Genomic DNA, 17,180 nt, shown 5'->3' on the forward strand with positions numbered 1-17,180 from the left:
GACACACAGACTTCACATCCAGTCTATATTACTGGGAGACACACAGACCTCACATCCAGTCTATATTACTGGGAGACACACAGACCTCACATCCAGCCTATATTACTGGGAGACACACAGACTTCACATCCAGTCTTTATTACTGGGAGACAGACAGACCTCACATCCAGCCTATATTACTTGGAGAGACACACAGACCTCACATCCAGCCTATATTACTGGGAGACACAGAGCTCACATCCAGCCTATATTACTGGAAGAGACACACAGACCTCACATCCAGCCTATATTACTGATATTACTGGGAGAGACACACAGACCTCACATCCAGCCTATATTACTGGGAGAGACACACTGACCTCACATCCAGCCTATATTACTGGGAGACACACAGAGCTCACATCCAGCCTATATTACTAGGAGAGACACACAGACCTCACATCCAGATTATATTACTGGGAGACACACAGACCTCACATCCAGCCTATATAACTGGGAGAGACATATGGACCTCACATCCAGCCTATATTACTGGGAGAGACACACAGACCTCACATCCAGCCTATATTACTGGGAGAGACACACAGAGCTCACATCCAGCCTATATTACTGGGGGAGACACACAGCTCACATACAGCCTATATTACTCGGAGAGACACACACAGACCTCACATCCAGCCTATATTACTGGGAGAGACACACAGAGCTCACATCCAGTCTATATTACTGGGAGAGACACAGAGCTCACATCCTGCCTATATTACTGGGAGACACACAAACCTCACCTTGCCCTTTGCATTTATAGTGTATTCCTGAGTGACTGCGGCGTGGTGCTTATTTTTCCGTTATCCTTGTCTGTGCTAACTGTGGGTATTGGTGTATTATCTCTTCACTGGGTGGTGGGTGGTGGTTTCAGCCTAGGGTTGAAACAGGAGACAGGGCGAGGGTCGAGGCCTAGACATGCACACCATCAGTGTAAACTCTGGGAGAGGGTCAGTCAGGATTTCCCTAGTCTGAGGGAAATCGCAGGGGCCCGGGTTATTAGCTCTTTCCTACCTAGGTCTCCCGTGACAGCGGTGCAGGGGCGGTTACAGTCCCCAATCTCTACACAGGGAGCGCGCTTTGATCACTCTCTAGCACTTTGATATGTGATAGTGCTTTGTGGTGTGTGTGCAGAGCAGGATGTCAGTCAACGTTTAGGGGAGTGATTGCAGCGCACTATGTAGTGAACGGTGATTGTAATCACCCTGATGACTGAAAGCGAGAGGCTGCAGGGAGAGACACACAGAGCTCACATCCAGCCTATATTACTGGGAGACACACAGACTTCACATCCAGTCTATATTACTGGGAGACACACAGACCTCACATCCAGTCTATATTACTGGGAGACACACAGACCTCACATCCAGCCTATATTACTGGGAGACACACAGACTTCACATCCAGTCTTTATTACTGGGAGACAGACAGACCTCACATCCAGCCTATATTACTGGAAGAGACACACAGACCTCACATCCAGCCTATATTACTGATATTACTGGGAGAGACACACAGACCTCACATCCAGCCTATATTACTGGGAGAGACACACTGACCTCACATCCAGCCTATATTACTGGGAGACACACAGAGCTCACATCCAGCCTATATTACTAGGAGAGACACACAGACCTCACATCCAGATTATATTACTGGGAGACACACAGACCTCACATCCAGCCTATATAACTGGGAGAGACATATGGACCTCACATCCAGCCTATATTACTGGGAGAGACACGCAGATTTCACATCCAGCCTATATTACTGGGAGAGACACACAGACCTCACATCCAGCCTATATTACTGGGAGAGACACACAGACCTCACATCCAGCCTATATTACTGGGGGAGACACACAGCTCACATACAGCCTATATTACTCGGAGAGACACACACAGACCTCACATCCAGCCTATATTACTGGGAGAGACACACAGAGCTCACATCCAGTCTATATTACTGGGAGAGACACAGAGCTCACATCCTGCCTATATTACTGGGAGACACACAGACCTCACATCCAGCCTATATTACTGGGAGAGACACACAGACCTCACATCCAGCCTATATTACTGGGAGAGACACACAGACCTCACATCCAGCCTATATTACTGGGAGAGACACACAGACCTCACATCCAACCTACAGTTATATGAAAAAGTTTGGGCACCCCTATTAATCTTAAGCTTAATGTTTTATAAAAAATTGTTTTTTTTTGCAACAGCTATTTCAGTTTCATATATCTAATAACTGTTGGACACAGTAATGTTTCTGCCTTGAAATGAGTTTTATTGTACTAACAGAAAATGTGCAATCTGCATTCAAACAAAATTTGACAGGTGCATAAGTATGGGCACCCTTATCATTTTCTTGTTTTAAAAGCTCCTACCTACTTTTTACTGACTTACTAAAGCACTTTTTTTGGGTTTTGTAACCTCATTGAGCTTTGAACTTCATAGCCAGGTGTATGCAATCATGAGAAAAGCTACTTAAAGTGGCCACTTGCAAGTTGTTCTCCTGTTTGAATCTCCTCTGAAGAGTGGCATCATTGGCTCCTCAAAACAACTGTCAAATGATCTGAAAACAAAGATTATTCAACATAGTCCTTCAGGGAAAGGATACAAAAAGCTGTCTCAGAGGTTTAACCTGTCAATTTCCACTGTGAGGAACATAGTAAGGAAATGGAAGAACACAGGTACAGTTCTTGTTAAGGCCAGAAGTGGCAGGCCAAGAAAAACATCAGAAAGGCAGAGAAGAAGAATGGTGAGATCAGTCAAGGACAATCCTCAGGCCACCTCCAGAGAGCTGCAGCATCAACTTGCTGCAGATGGTGTCACTGTGCATCGGTCAACTATACAACGCACTTTGCACAAGGAGACGCTGTATGGGAGAGTGATGCGAAAGAAGCCGTTTCTGCAAGCACGCCACAAACAGAGTCGGCTGAGGTATGGAAAAGCACATTTGGAGAAGGCAATTTCTTTTTGGAAGAAGGTCCTGTGGACTAATGAAACCAAGATTGAGTTGTTTGGTCATACAAAAAGGTGTTATGCATGGCGGCAAGAAAACACAGCATTCCAAGAAAAACACTTGCTACCCACAGTAAAATTTGGTGGAGGTTCCATCATGCTTTGGGGCTGTGTGGCCAATGCCGGCACCGGGAATCTTGTTAAAGTTGAGGGATGCATGTGCAGCGCCCCAGAGTCCTGGTCGTTGCAGTACTGTGGCTCCGCCACTATGGGGAGCTATGGTACGTCTGATTGCACTAAGGGAGTTTCTCTGACCAGGTAACACCTCACTACACTTCACACTCCGGCCACCAGGGGGGGTGGTCCTATCTAGTAGGCCACTCCTCACACTCTGGTAAAACTGGGGGTTGGACAGGAAGACAGGGAGAAGTAATTGGGAAGAGCTAGTGAGAGGACCTGTCAGGGATGGGATCCTGGCAGACTCCTCAGAGCAGAACTAACCAGTGCACAACGGGAATACAGTAAAGAGGAATTAGAACCAGAAGGAGTCGTGCTGTTAGACCGAGGCAACATCCTTCTGAGGCGCAAACAGTCGGTGGCCGGAACGCCGAGCAAGTAAGAGACTTTAAGTACACTGCAAACCACGGCCGGACAGCTAATTACAGGTTGGCTGTCTCACTTAACACCTAAGCAGACAACGGAGGCAGCTGTGGGAGAGGGGCGACTCTAGGGTCCCGGAAGAACTCCAGGCCTACCCCGTCATACGGGTGCGTCCTACCATATCACCTGGAGGACGGAGAGAACGAACAGTAGAGACAGACAGAAACAGTTGTGAGGACTATCCCGGGAGCTCAGCAGGGAAGAACTACAACACTCAGCGCTAGAAGGTAGACACTGATTCCCACCTGTGAAGAGAACCCCTGATGTGCCTTTGGACCGGCCGGTCTCTGACAGCCCAGTTAACAGCGCTCTGGACTGAGGTCTCCAAAACCTTCAGTAAAGAGGTAAAGAGACTGCAACCTGGTGTCCTCATTATTTACCGCGACCTGCACCCCACAACTGCACCATTATCATCATTTATTGCACTGGACGTTCCCCCACTGACAGACAGGGCCACGGACCGGGTCTAGCCACCGTGACAACCCCAGAACTGAGACTCAGAGGCCCGGCTCCGGGTACCCCTCGGCCCTGCGGCGGTGTGGGGGCGCTCCAACTTGGCGTCACGAACAGGATCTACTTAAGCCTGAAGAATCAGGTCATGTGTGCCTTGGAACTGTGATTTATTGTGCTTGGACTGTGTATCGCCATTTACCGCCAAAATTCGCCATTGCCGCGCACGGAGGGAGGAGCCTTAGCTACGTGGGCGGAACCAGCCAAAAGAAGCGCGGAACGGAAAGCGCGGTAAGGCGCCAATCCCGGAAGAGGAACTCCGACCTCCAGCAGGTTAGTGGGAGGAAGGGACAGCCATGTCCGAGTCGGGAGGAGAGGAGGTGGCGGCCGCAGCCGCGGACGCAGGGGCAGCTCCGGTCCCCGCAGCGGGCGAAGCCGCGGCCCTAATACCACCACCGGTTGCCGCAGAACCTGCTGCCCCCAGCAGTCAGTCGGACGCTGCCGCTAACACAAAAGCCATAATGCCCTTCTCTATGCCGTACCTGCCCGGAGCGGCCTGGCTTCCGCGATACTCCGGGGAGTCGCATACATTCACTGACTTTAAGGAAGGGCTCTGCAGCCTGCTCGAGTTCTATCCCCTGACAGAGCCTCAGAAGGTTCATATGATAACCGGCCAACTCTTTGGGGCGGCTCTGAGAGAATTGAAGTCCTGGCCCGCCGAGGATAAGGGAACTGTGCAACAGATTTTTGCAAAGCTTAAGGCCACCTTCGATACTCGCACTGCTACAGAAATTAAACTGACTTTCTATGGATGCAAACAAAGGCCGCAGGATAGCTTACGGGATTACGCCCTTAATCTCCAAGAGGCGATGCGGGCCATTAAGCAGAGTGACCCCGGCAGCATGCAAGATGAGGATAAACTTCTGAAGGAGCGGTTCATTGAGGGGCTCCTGTGCAGTCACCAGCGGGGCCAATTGCACTTCCTGGCCATGCAAAATCCAGACTTGACTTTTGCGCAATTCAAAGATAAAGCTATCCAGGCATTGCAGGAGCGACAGCCCAACCGCGCAATACCACCCAGGCGCCCCGCTCTCACATACCACCAGGAGGTGGCATCGGACACCCCAGTTGCCGCGGAGGCCGACGCCCAGAGCTTCGAGGACGACTCCCCTGCAGGACTCAGTCTCCAGATGCAAGAGCTAACCAAGAGCGTTGCTGCCCTGGCCCGGACGGTGCAGTCCCTACAGGAGGCCCCCAAAGAGAAGATCCAGTTGGCTTCCAGCCCGGAGGATGTCCCTTGGATGCGACAGAGGAGGACTCCGCCGACCAGGAGCCGGCCCGACGATCGCTTCCACCAGGATGGACGACCCATCTGCCGCTGTCACCAGGTGGGCCACCTTGCAAGGTACTGTCCTTTAAACGAGCAACCCCTGGGGCAAAGGGCCAACCCCCAGGAGTAGGACGATCCGGCCCGCAGCATTGGAGAACCAAGTATATTGGAGGACGACCAGTTCTCCCTGTAGTGATTGATGGGATCCCCTTGAACGCTTTGCTGGACACCGGTTCTCAGGTGACGACTATACCTTACGTGCTTTATAAACGGTATTGGGAGGACGCTGATATTACTCGTGGCCCTGACGATGATTTCACCATAATAGCCAGTAATGGTCAGCCGTTGCCACAAGTGGGGTATAAGGAGGTCACCATCAAGGTGGGGCGGGTGGAATTGAAAGCCCAAGGGATTGTGATTGTTGATATTGATCGTCGAGAATGTAATCCCATGATGACTCTTGGTACTAATGTTATAGAAAATTGTCTTGCAGAAGTTATTGTTTTGTTGCAACAGGTGGCAGAAACCGCTGGCCACAGTGAGCAACGTGCCCTGCAGAAGGAAATCAAAGCTCTGATGCAGAGACAGCAGGTAGAGCTGACTGGTGGTGAGATTGGTCGTGTCACTGTGAGTGATTCAAACCCCATCGCGATACCCCCCAGGAGTGAGATGTTAATATGGTGTCGGGCAGCCATAGGCCTCAGGGGTAAGGACTACCAGGCCTTGGTAGAACCCGTATATTCAGACAATAGGCCTACTGTTCTGACAGCCCGGGGGGTGGTCGACGTCCGCCAGGGGAGGGTGCCCGTACGTGTCCTCAATTGTGGGGAGGAAGAGGTTCACCTCACCAAGTATACCACACTCGCCAAACTGTTCACTGTCAATAATAATGTGATACAGACACCTGAACCCTTGGGCCCGTCAAACGTGGCGGAGAACAAAGGTTCTGCAGAGCCCTCGAAAGACTGGTGTCGGGAATTGCATGTGGGCACTGACTCTACCCCATCCCATCAAAAACAGGGGGCTTACAGGGTGGTACACGAGTACGAGCAGGTATTCAGCAAACACCCCTTAGATTTTGGGCAGGTGAAAGGGATCCAACATCACAACCCCACGGGAGATCACCGACCCATAAAGGAGAGATATCGCCCTGAGCTGGGGGCTCATTACCAGTGTGCCAAGGACATGTTGCGGGAAATGAAGGAGGCTGGGGTGGTGAGAGACAGCTGTAGCCCCTGGGCAGCTCCGTTAGTCCTTGTTAAAAAGAAAGATGGTACAATGAGGATGTGTGTTGATTACAGGCAGTTGAATCGCATTACACATAAGGGCGCATACCCACTGCCCAGGAGGAGTCTCTGGCTTCCTTAAAATCTGCTAACTACTTCTCTACCTTAGATCTCACCAGTGGGTACTGGCAGGTTCCTGTAGCGGAGGCGGACAAAGAGAAGACGGCCTTCACGACACCAATGGGTCTCTGTGAGTTCAACTACATGCCCTTCGGATTGTGCAATGCTCCCGGGACGTTCCAGAGGATGATGGAGTGCTGCCTGGGACACATGAACTTTGAAACCGTGCTGCTGTATTTGGATGATGTCATTGTCTTCTCTAAGACCTACGAAGACCATCTGAAGCACCTGGCCGAGGTGTTTGAAGCCCTATCTAACTTCGGCTTAAAGGTGAAACCGTCCAAGTGTCATCTGCTGAAACCTAAAGTGCAGTACCTGGGCCATGTGGTGAGCGCTGAAGGAGTGGCCCCAGACCCCGACAAGGTCACAGTGATCAAGGACTGGCCAAAGCCCAGTGACCTCCACGAAGTCCGGCAGTTCCTCGGGCTGGTAGGCTATTACCGGAGGTTCATTAAGGACTTCACCAAGAAGGCCGCACCCTTGCAAAACCTGTTGGTGGGCCAACCAAAGAAGACCAAGGGGAGGAACACCCCCTTTGACTGGAACGAAGAGCTGGAGGAATCCTTCACCTGTTTGAAGTCGGCACTGACGGGAGAAGAGGTACTGGCTTACCCCGAATACGACCAACCGTTTGTGCTGTACACAGATGCCAGCAATGTGGGATTAGGAGCCGTGCTGTCCCAGGTCCAGGAAGGCAAAGAGAGGGTGATCGCTTACGCCAGCCGGAAACTTCGTCCCACGGAAAGGAACCCTGACAACTACAGTTCCTTTAAGCTGGAATTCCTTGCCATTGTCTGGGCAGTGACAGAGAGGTTCAAACACTACCTGGCCTCTGCGAAATTCACCGTCTTCACGGACAACAATCCACTAACGCATCTGGATACTGCTAAACTAGGGGCCTTGGAGCAGCGGTGGATGGCCCGGCTATCCAACTACAATTTCACCATCAAGTACCGGGCAGGACACAAGAATGCCAATGCCGATGCCTTGTCCCGAATGCCCAATTTGCCAGAAGCGGAAGAAGACCCGGAGGCACTTGAAGAGGTGGAGCTGCCTGCATTCCATCGCCCCAAAGCCACCCAAAACTCTCATCAGGTGAAGAATAGGCACAAGAACCAACCGGATGCCACGCTGAATCCCCTGCCCCATCACGGATGGGCAGAAACTCAGGATAGTGACCCCGCGGTCCGTCAGGTGAAGGAGCTCTTGACGCAGGCAGGGTTGCACCCTGGCCCAGATGACCCACAAGAAACCCAGCAGCTGTGGAAGGGGAGAAGCAAACTGTTTATCCATGATGGCAAGCTGTGCAGGAGGAGCATTGACCCACGTACTCATGAATTGGTGTGGCAGATAGTGGTGCCCAGGCGAGATGCGCCCATGGTTCTGGGAGCCTACCATGATGGAGCCGGACACTTCGGATGGAGGAAGCTAGAGAAGCTGCTCCGAGGGAGGTTCTATTGGATTGGCATGAAGAGAACCATTGAGAAGTGGTGTCGGGAGTGTGGTCCATGTAGTCTGCGCAGGAAGGACCGTGACAGTCAACGGGCTCCCCTGCGGCCTATCATCACCAAAAGGCCGCTCGAACTGGTCGCGCTGGATCATGTGAAGCTGACACCTAGCCGGTCGGGCTATATCTACGCCCTTACCATCGTGGACCACTACTCCAGGTTTTTGGTGGTTGTGCCTGTCAAGGATCTAACGGCCAGGACTGCCGCCAGGGCCTTCCAGCAGCACTTTTGTAGGCCCCATGGCTACCCAGAGAAGGTACTGACCGATCAGGGACCTGCATTCGAAGCGGAAGTGTTCCAAGAATTCTGCCAACTGTACGGGTGCAAGAAGATCAAAACCACACCGTACCATCCTCAAACCAACGGGATGTGCGAGAAGATGAACCAAGTGGTAATTGATTTATTGAAGACCTTACCCGTGGAGGAACGGAACCTGTGGCCGACAAAGTTGCCTGACTTGGTGGATATGTACAATCACATCCCAGTAAGTTCCACCAACTGTACTCCAGCGTACCTGATGCGAGGAAGATCTAGTCGGTTACCCGTTGATCTGGACATGGGGGTCCTAGTACCCGAAGATACTTCGCCGGATGCAGATTGGGATGCAGAAAGGCAGCGAAGGTACCGCGAAGTACAGGAGTGTGTAGAGAGAAGTCTCGCCCAGGCTAGGCAGAAGCAAGAAAGGGACTACAACCAACACGCTCCTGCGATTCCCCTGTCACCTGGTGAGCAAGTACTTAAACGAAAGAGGAGATTACACAAGCTCGATGACCAATGGGAAGCGGAACCGTATACCATCCTGCCATCCGACTTCGACAACACAAAGGTCTGTCTCATCAGCAAGGACAGAGGGGAGACCTCGACAGCGGTATCCAGGGATCACCTTAAGGTCTGCCCCGATAAGTTGAAAGAGAGGGGCACGGCCCCAGAAATCTCCCCGCCGGTGGAAAAGGAGAAGATGTTCCATACCATCCTTGGTGACTTTCCCCAATCCTGGACTCAGATAAACCAAGCCATCGTGGTGCCTGTTCTAATGTTTCAACAGCCGGACCCACCAGAACCAATGGTGGTACCAGATCATCTGGCCCCGCTACCTCAACAAGCCTTACCTGATGAAACCATGCCAACCGTTGAACTGGCAAATCCTCCCTCTGCTGTCAGTGAATCTGTTGTACCCACTGTTGATAGCAGCAGCTCTGAGAGCCCTAACCTGCCAGTGCTACCCAGACTCACTAGAAGTGTAGCTAGAAGACAGTGCACTACACCAGCGGTAGCAAGCATAGCGGGCCCTGTTAGGCCAATAGCAACCCCTGCGCTGCGGAGGTCCACACGCAGCACTCAGAATCAAACTCCCCTCCGCTACAAAACTTGGAGGTATTAATAAGGGCTGCTATTTAATTGAAAATGTTTGTATGCATATCTTTTTGTTACAGGTTTTTAAATGGACAATAGAGTAATGGACGGTGAATTGCTCAAAAACTTTCAAAAAGGGGGACCCCTTTGTTTACCCGGGGTCCCCGCTGTTTCAACCACTGAACTGAGAGTCATAAACTGTGCATGACCTAACTTTCGCAACGTTCAAGAGTTCTCACCTCCCATAAAGGGAAGCTGTTGTGGATTCTGTTGGTGGGCTCCCTCTGGTGGTTACTGCTGGTACTGGGTGACTTTGGTGGGTTGCAGCCTTTGGTTTCCACCTGTCCATCAGAGGCTGGGTGTTTCCTATTTTACCTGGCCTTTCTGTCATTTCCCTTGCCGGCTATCAATGTGTTCAGATGTGCTCTGTTTGGTTCCTGCCTACCTGCTCCCAGATCTTTCAGGATAAGCTAAGTGCTGATTTTCAGTTGTTTGGTTTTTGGTCCAGCTTGCTTAGAATGTCTCTATGCTAGCTGGTTGCTCTAGTGGACTGAGGTTCTCCCCATGTGCCATGAGTTGGCACATGGGTTCTTGTAATCTCAGGATGGTTTTTTGATTAGGGTTTTTTGCTGACCGCTCAGTCCCCTTTTGTATCATTCTGCTTTCTAGTTTACAGCGGGCCTCAATTTGCTAGACCTATATATATCATCTCTATGTGTGTGCCTTCCTCTCATTTCACCGTCAATACATGTGGGGGGCAACTATACCTTTTGGGGTTAATTCCTCTGGAGGCAAGTGAGGTCTTGTTTTCTCTACAGTACTAGTTAGCTCTTAGGCTGGTGCGTGGCGTCTAGAACCAACGTAGGAACGCTCCCTGGCTATCTCTAGTTGCGTTTGTCAGGCGTAGGGCAGCGGTCAGCCCAGGTTCCATCACCCTAGAGCTCGTCCGATATTTGTTATACTTTGCTTGTCCTGTGCTATCCCTAGCCATTGGGGATTCATGACAGGAAGCACTGTTATGTTTAATTGTTTATGCTATTTCAAAATGTTGTGTGTTTCCTGTTGACATGTATTGTTGTTCTTGTTTTCCCAGTCCCGGAGTACTGGATTTAACCAGGGGGGAGTGCAGCGCCCCAGAGTCCTGGTCGTTGCAGTACTGTGGCTCCGCCACTATGGGGAGCTATGGTACGTCTGATTGCACTAAGGGAGTTTCTCTGACCAGGTAACACCTCACTACACTTCACACTCCGGCCACCAGGGGGGGTGGTCCTATCTAGTAGGCCACTCCTCACACTCTGGTAAAACTGGGGGTTGGACAGGAAGACAGGGAGAAGTAGCTGGGAAGAGCTGGTGAGAGGACCTGTCAGGGATGGGATCCTGGCAGACTCCTCAGAGCAGAACTAACCAGTGCACAACGGGAATACAGTAAAGAGGAATTGGGACCAGAAGGAGTCGTGCTGTTAGACCGAGGCAACATCCTTCTGAGGCGCAAACAGTCGGTGGCCGGAACGCCGAGCAAGTAAGAGACTTTAAGTACACTGCAAACCACGGCCGGACAGCCAATTATAGGTTGGCTGTCTCACACAAATCACCTAAGCAGACAACGGAGGCAGCTGTGGGAGAGGGGCGACTCTAGGGTCCCGGAAGAACTCCAGGCCTACCCCGTCATACGGGTGCGTCCTACCATATCACCTGGAGGACGGAGAGAACGAACAGTAGAGACAGACAGAAACAGTTGTGAGGACTATCCCGGGAGCTCAGCAGGGAAGAACTACAACACTCAGCGCTAGAAGGTAGACACTGATTCCCACCTGTGAAGAGAACCCCTGATGTGCCTTTGGACCGGCCGGTCTCTGACAGCCCAGTTAACAGCGCTCTGGACTGAGGTCTCCAAAACCTTCAGTAAAGAGGTAAAGAGACTGCAACCTGGTGTCCTCATTATTTACCGCGACCTGCACCCCACAACTGCACCATTATCATCATTTATTGCACTGGACGTTCCCCCACTGACAGACAGGGCCACGGACCGGGTCTAGCCACCGTGACAACCCCAGAACTGAGACTCAGAGGCCCGGCTCCGGGTACCCCTCGGCCCTGCGGCGGTGTGGGGGCGCTCCACATGGATTCCTCTCAGTATCAGCAGATTCTTGACAATAATGTTCATGAATCAGTGACAAAGTTGAAGTTACGCAGGGGATGGATCTTTCAGCAAGACAATGATCCAAAACACCGCTCCAAATCTACTCAGGCATTCATGCAGAGGAACAAATACACTGTTCTGGAATGGCCATCCCAGTCCCCAGACCTGAATATCATTGAACATCATTTGAAGAGGGCTGTCCATGCTCGGCGACCATCAAACTTAACTGAACTGGAATTGTTTTGTAAAGAGGAATGGTCAAAAATACCTTCATCCAGGATCCAGGAACTCATTAAAAGCTACAGGAAGCGACTAGAGGCTGTTATTTTTGCAAAAGGAGGATCTACTAAATATTAATGTCACTTTTCTGGTGAGGTGCCTATACTTATGCACCTGTCAAATTTTGTTTGAATGCAGATTGCACATTTTCTGTTAGTACAATAAACCTCATTTCAAGGCAGAAACATTACTGTGTCCAACAGTTATTAGATATATGAAACTGAAATAGCTGTTGCAAAAAAAACTATTTTTAGAAAACATTAAGCTTAAGATTAATAGGGGTGCCCAACATTTTCATATAACTGTATATTACTGGGAGAGACACACATACCTCATATCCAGCCTATATTACTGGGAGAGACACACAGAGCTCACATCCAACCTATATTACTGGGAGAGACACACAGATCTCACATCCTGCCTATATTACTGGGAGAGACACACAGACCTCACATCCAGCCTATATTACTGGGAGAGACACACAGACCTCACATCCAGCCTATATTACTGGGGGAGGCACAGACCTCACATCCTGCCTATATTACTGGGAGAGACACACAGACCTCACATCCAGCCTATATTACTGGGAGAGACACACAGACCTCACATCCAGCCTATATTACTGGGAGAGACACACAGACCTCACATCCAGCCTATATTAATGGGGGAGGCACAGACCTCACATCCTGCCTATATTACTGGGAGAGACACACAGAGCTCACATCCAGCCTATATTACTGGGAGAGACACACAGATCTCACATCCAGTCTATATTACTGGGAGACACACAGACCTCACATCCAGCCTATATTACTTGGAGAGACACACAGACCTCACATCCAGCCTATATTACTGGGAGACACACAGACCTCACATCCAGCCTATATTACTGGGAGAGACACACAGACCTCACATCCAGCCTGTATTACTGAAAGAAACACACAGACCTCACATCCAGCCTATATTACTGGGAGACACACAGACCTCACATCCAGTCTATATTACTGAGAGAGACACACAGACCTCACATCCAGATTATATTACTGGGAGACACACAGACCTCACATCCAGCCTATATTACTGAGAGAGACACACAGACCTCACATCCAGCCTATATTACTGGGAGAGAAACACAGACCTCACATCCAGCCTATATTACTGGGAGAGACACACAGACCTCACATCCAGCCTATATTACTGGGAGAGACACACAGACCTCACATCCAGCCTATATTACTGGGGGAGGCACAGACCTCACATCCTGCCTATATTACTGGGAGAGACACACAGACCTCACATCCAGCCTATATTACTGGGAGAGACACACAGATCTCACATCCAGCCTATATTACTGGGAGAGACACACAGACCTCACATCCAGCCTATATTAATGGGGGAGGCACAGACCTCACATCCTGCCTATATTACTGGGAGAGACACACAGACCTCACATCCAGCCTATATTACTGGGAGAGACACACAGATCTCACATCCAGTCTATATTACTGGGAGACACACAGACCTCACATCCAGCCTATATTACTGGGAGAGACACACAGACCTCACATCCAGCCTATATTACTGGGAGAGACACACAGACCTCACATCCAGCCTATATTACTGGGAGAGACACACAGACCTCACATCCAGCCTATATTACTGGGAGAGACACACAGACCTCACATCCAGCCTATATTACTGGGAGAGACACACAGACCTCACATCCAGCCTATATTAATGGGGGAGGCACAGACCTCACATCCTGCCTATATTACTGGGAGAGACACACAGACCTCACATCCAGCCTATATTTCTGTTGGAGAAGCTCCAACAATAAAAAAAAAAAAAGTCAGAAAATTGTATCAGGCTGCAAATTGCATATTGGCAGGGTTTGTCTGAAAATTATTGGAGGGAAGAAGCTGTATGATGTAATGATGTGTAAGTGCATTAATATAATCGCCCATAGCGATCTTTTCCGGTTTCCAGGGCCGGTTTCACATGTGACCGGTCCGCCTCTTTGCTGGGACTGCTGTGTGCATGGAGCAGATTTCCTCAGTGTAAGGCCGGCCTCACACATGGCGTAAGACAATACGCCACGTATTATACGTCCGTACTACGGCCGTAATACGGAGAAATGTTCCCAAAATATTGATCCGTAGTCAGGGTGTGTCAGCGTATTTTGCGCATGGCATCCTCCGTATGTAATCCGTATGGCATCCGTACTGCGAGATTTTCTCGCAGGCTTGCAAAACCGACATCTAATGGATTTATGTGCTCAAATGTTCGGGAAAACATATATACAGTATATATATATATATATATATATATATATATATATATATATATATATATATATATGTCATTGAGACACAGATATATATATTCTGTATTTAGATTTCATTCAGCGCGATATGTGTTAAAAGCCGGTAATTCAATTGCCGGCTTTTCATTTCTCCTGCACAAACCCGACATGATATGAGACATGGTTTACATACAGTAAACCATCTCATATCCCCCTTTTTTTTGCATATTCCACACTACTAATGTTAGTAGTGTGTATGTGCAAAATTTCAGCGCTGTAGCTGCGGAAATAAAGGGTTAAATGGCGGAAAAAATTGGCGTGGGCTCCCGCGCAATTTTCTCCGCCAGAATGGTAAAGCCAGTGACTGAGGGCAGATATTAATAGCCAGGAGAGGGTCCATGGTTATTGGCCCCCCCGTGGCTAAAAACATCTGCCCCCAGCCACCCCAGAAAAGGCACATCTGGAAGATGCGCCTATTCTGGCACTTGGCCACTCTCTTCCCACTCCCTGTAGCGGTGGGATATGGGGTAATGAAGGGTTAATGCCACCTTGCTATTGTAAGGTGACATTACGCCAGATTAATAATGGACAGGCGTCAATTATGACACCTATCCATTATTAATCCAATTGTTTGAAAGGGTTAAAAAAACACACACACATGATTTAAAAGTATTTTAATGAAATAAACACAGCGGTTGTTGTAATAATTTATTGTTCTCGCAATCCATCAGGAACACCCTCGCTTGGAAAAATAATAAACGCACAAGATACATACCTTCTGGTGAACCGTCTCGTCCCACGAAGTAATCCATCTGAAGGGGTTAACTAATATTACAGGCAGGAGCCCTGCAAATGCAGCTGTGCTCCGTGCTTGTAATTCCCCGGCGAATGAATGAAATGTAGGTCATTGACCTACATTTCCTTCAGTCGCGGTGAGGCGCCCTCTGGTGGATGTTCTCATGAACTGCAGCCTGGGAACTTTTTCCCACGCTCCAGGTCATATGAGGACATCCAGCAGGGGGCGCATCACCGCGACTGAAGGAAATGTAGGTCAATGACCTACATTTCATTCATTCCCCGGGGATTACAAGCACGGAGCACAGCTGCATTTGCAGGGCTCCTGCCTGTAATATTAGTTAACCCCTTCAGATGGATTACTTCGTGGGACGAGACGGTTCACCAGAAGGTATGTATCTTGTGCGTTTATTATTTTTCCAAGCGAGGGTGTTGCTGATGGATTGAGAGAACAATAAATTATTACAACAACCGCTGTGTTTATTTCATTAAAATACTTTTAAATCATGTGTGTGTGTTTTTTTAACCCTTTCAAACAATTGGATTAATAATGGATAGGTGTCATAATTGACGCCTGTCCATTATTAATCTGGCATAATGTCACCTTACAATAGCAAGGTGGCATTAACCCTTCATTACCCCATATCCCACCGCTACAGGGAGTGGGAAGAGAGTGGCCAAGTGCCAGAATAGGCGCATCTTCCAGATGTGCCTTTTCTGGGGTGGCTGGGGGCAGATGTTTGTAGCCACGGGGGGGCCAATAACCATGGACCCTCTCTAGGCTATTAATATCTGCCCTCAGTCACTGGCTTTACCATTCTGGCGGAGAAAATTGCGCGGGAGCCCATGCCAATTTTTTCCGCCATTTAACCCTTTATTTTAGCAGCTACAGCGCTGAAATTTTGCACATACACACTACTAACATTAGTAGTGTGGAATATGCAAAAAAAAAGGGGATATGAGATGGTTTACTGTATGTAATCATGTCTCATATCCTGTCGGGTTTGTGCAGGAGAAATGAAAAAGCCGGCAATTGAATTACCGACTTTTCACTAACACCGCTGCGTATTTCTCGCAAGTCACACTGCAGGTCCGTGTGGAATCCGTATTTTTCTCGCCCCCATAGACTTTCATTGGCGATTTTTTTGCGCAATACGGTGACAAACGCAGCATGCTGCGATTTTGTACGGCCGTAGAAAGCCGTATAATACTGAACCGTAATATACGGCTAATAGGAGCAGCCCCATTGAGAATAATTGTGCAGTTTATTTTGCGAGTTTTACGGACGTAGTTTATGCGCTCTTACGTCCGTAAAACTCGCTAGTGTGAGGCCAGCCTAAGTCTATGGAGCAGCAGAATGAGCGACTGCTGAATCTCACTGGATATGTGCACACGTATTTTTGAGGGCTGCGGATTTTTCCGCAGCGGATTTACTGCATTTTACCTGCGGTTTTTGTGCAGATTCCTAATATGGACCAGATTTAAACCGCTGCGGAATCCGCACAAAGAATTGACATGCTGTGGAATGTAAACCGCTACATTTTTTTCCGCAGCATGGGCACTGTGGATTGCATTTTCCATAGGTTTACATGGTACTGTACAACACATGGAAAGCTTCTGCGGACCCGCAGCAAAATCCGCACCGTGTGCACAGAGCCACTGAGCCCGGCCCCTGTCTGAGCCCGGCCCCTGTCTGAGCCCGGCCCCCGTCTGAGCCCGGCCCCCGTCTGAGCCCGGCCCCCGTCTGAGCCCGGCCCCCGTCTGAGCCCGGCCCCCGTCTGAGCCCGGCCCCCGTCTGAGCCCAGTCGTCTACCTGCAGGTCACTTGGCCAGAGGAGAGCCGGAGCGGCGCAGGAAGACGATGAACGGTGAGTCCATGAACGCACTGACACATCAGCACCGGGTCATTAGGTGTAACCACTAATGTACAGAGTAGCTTTGTGG

At 49.7% G+C, this 17,180-nt stretch overlaps 1 protein-coding gene across 1 annotated transcript in view; it reads right to left on the minus strand.

Moving 5' to 3' along the window:
- GPR156 (G protein-coupled receptor 156) overlaps window positions 1-17,180 on the minus strand; it is a 76,022-nt gene that overhangs the window by 44,459 nt on the left and 14,383 nt on the right. The window lies entirely within an intron of this gene.

Source organism: Ranitomeya variabilis, chromosome 3 (genome assembly GCF_051348905.1).
Source record: "Ranitomeya variabilis isolate aRanVar5 chromosome 3, aRanVar5.hap1, whole genome shotgun sequence".
NCBI classification, from domain to species: Eukaryota; Metazoa; Chordata; class Amphibia; order Anura; family Dendrobatidae; genus Ranitomeya; species Ranitomeya variabilis.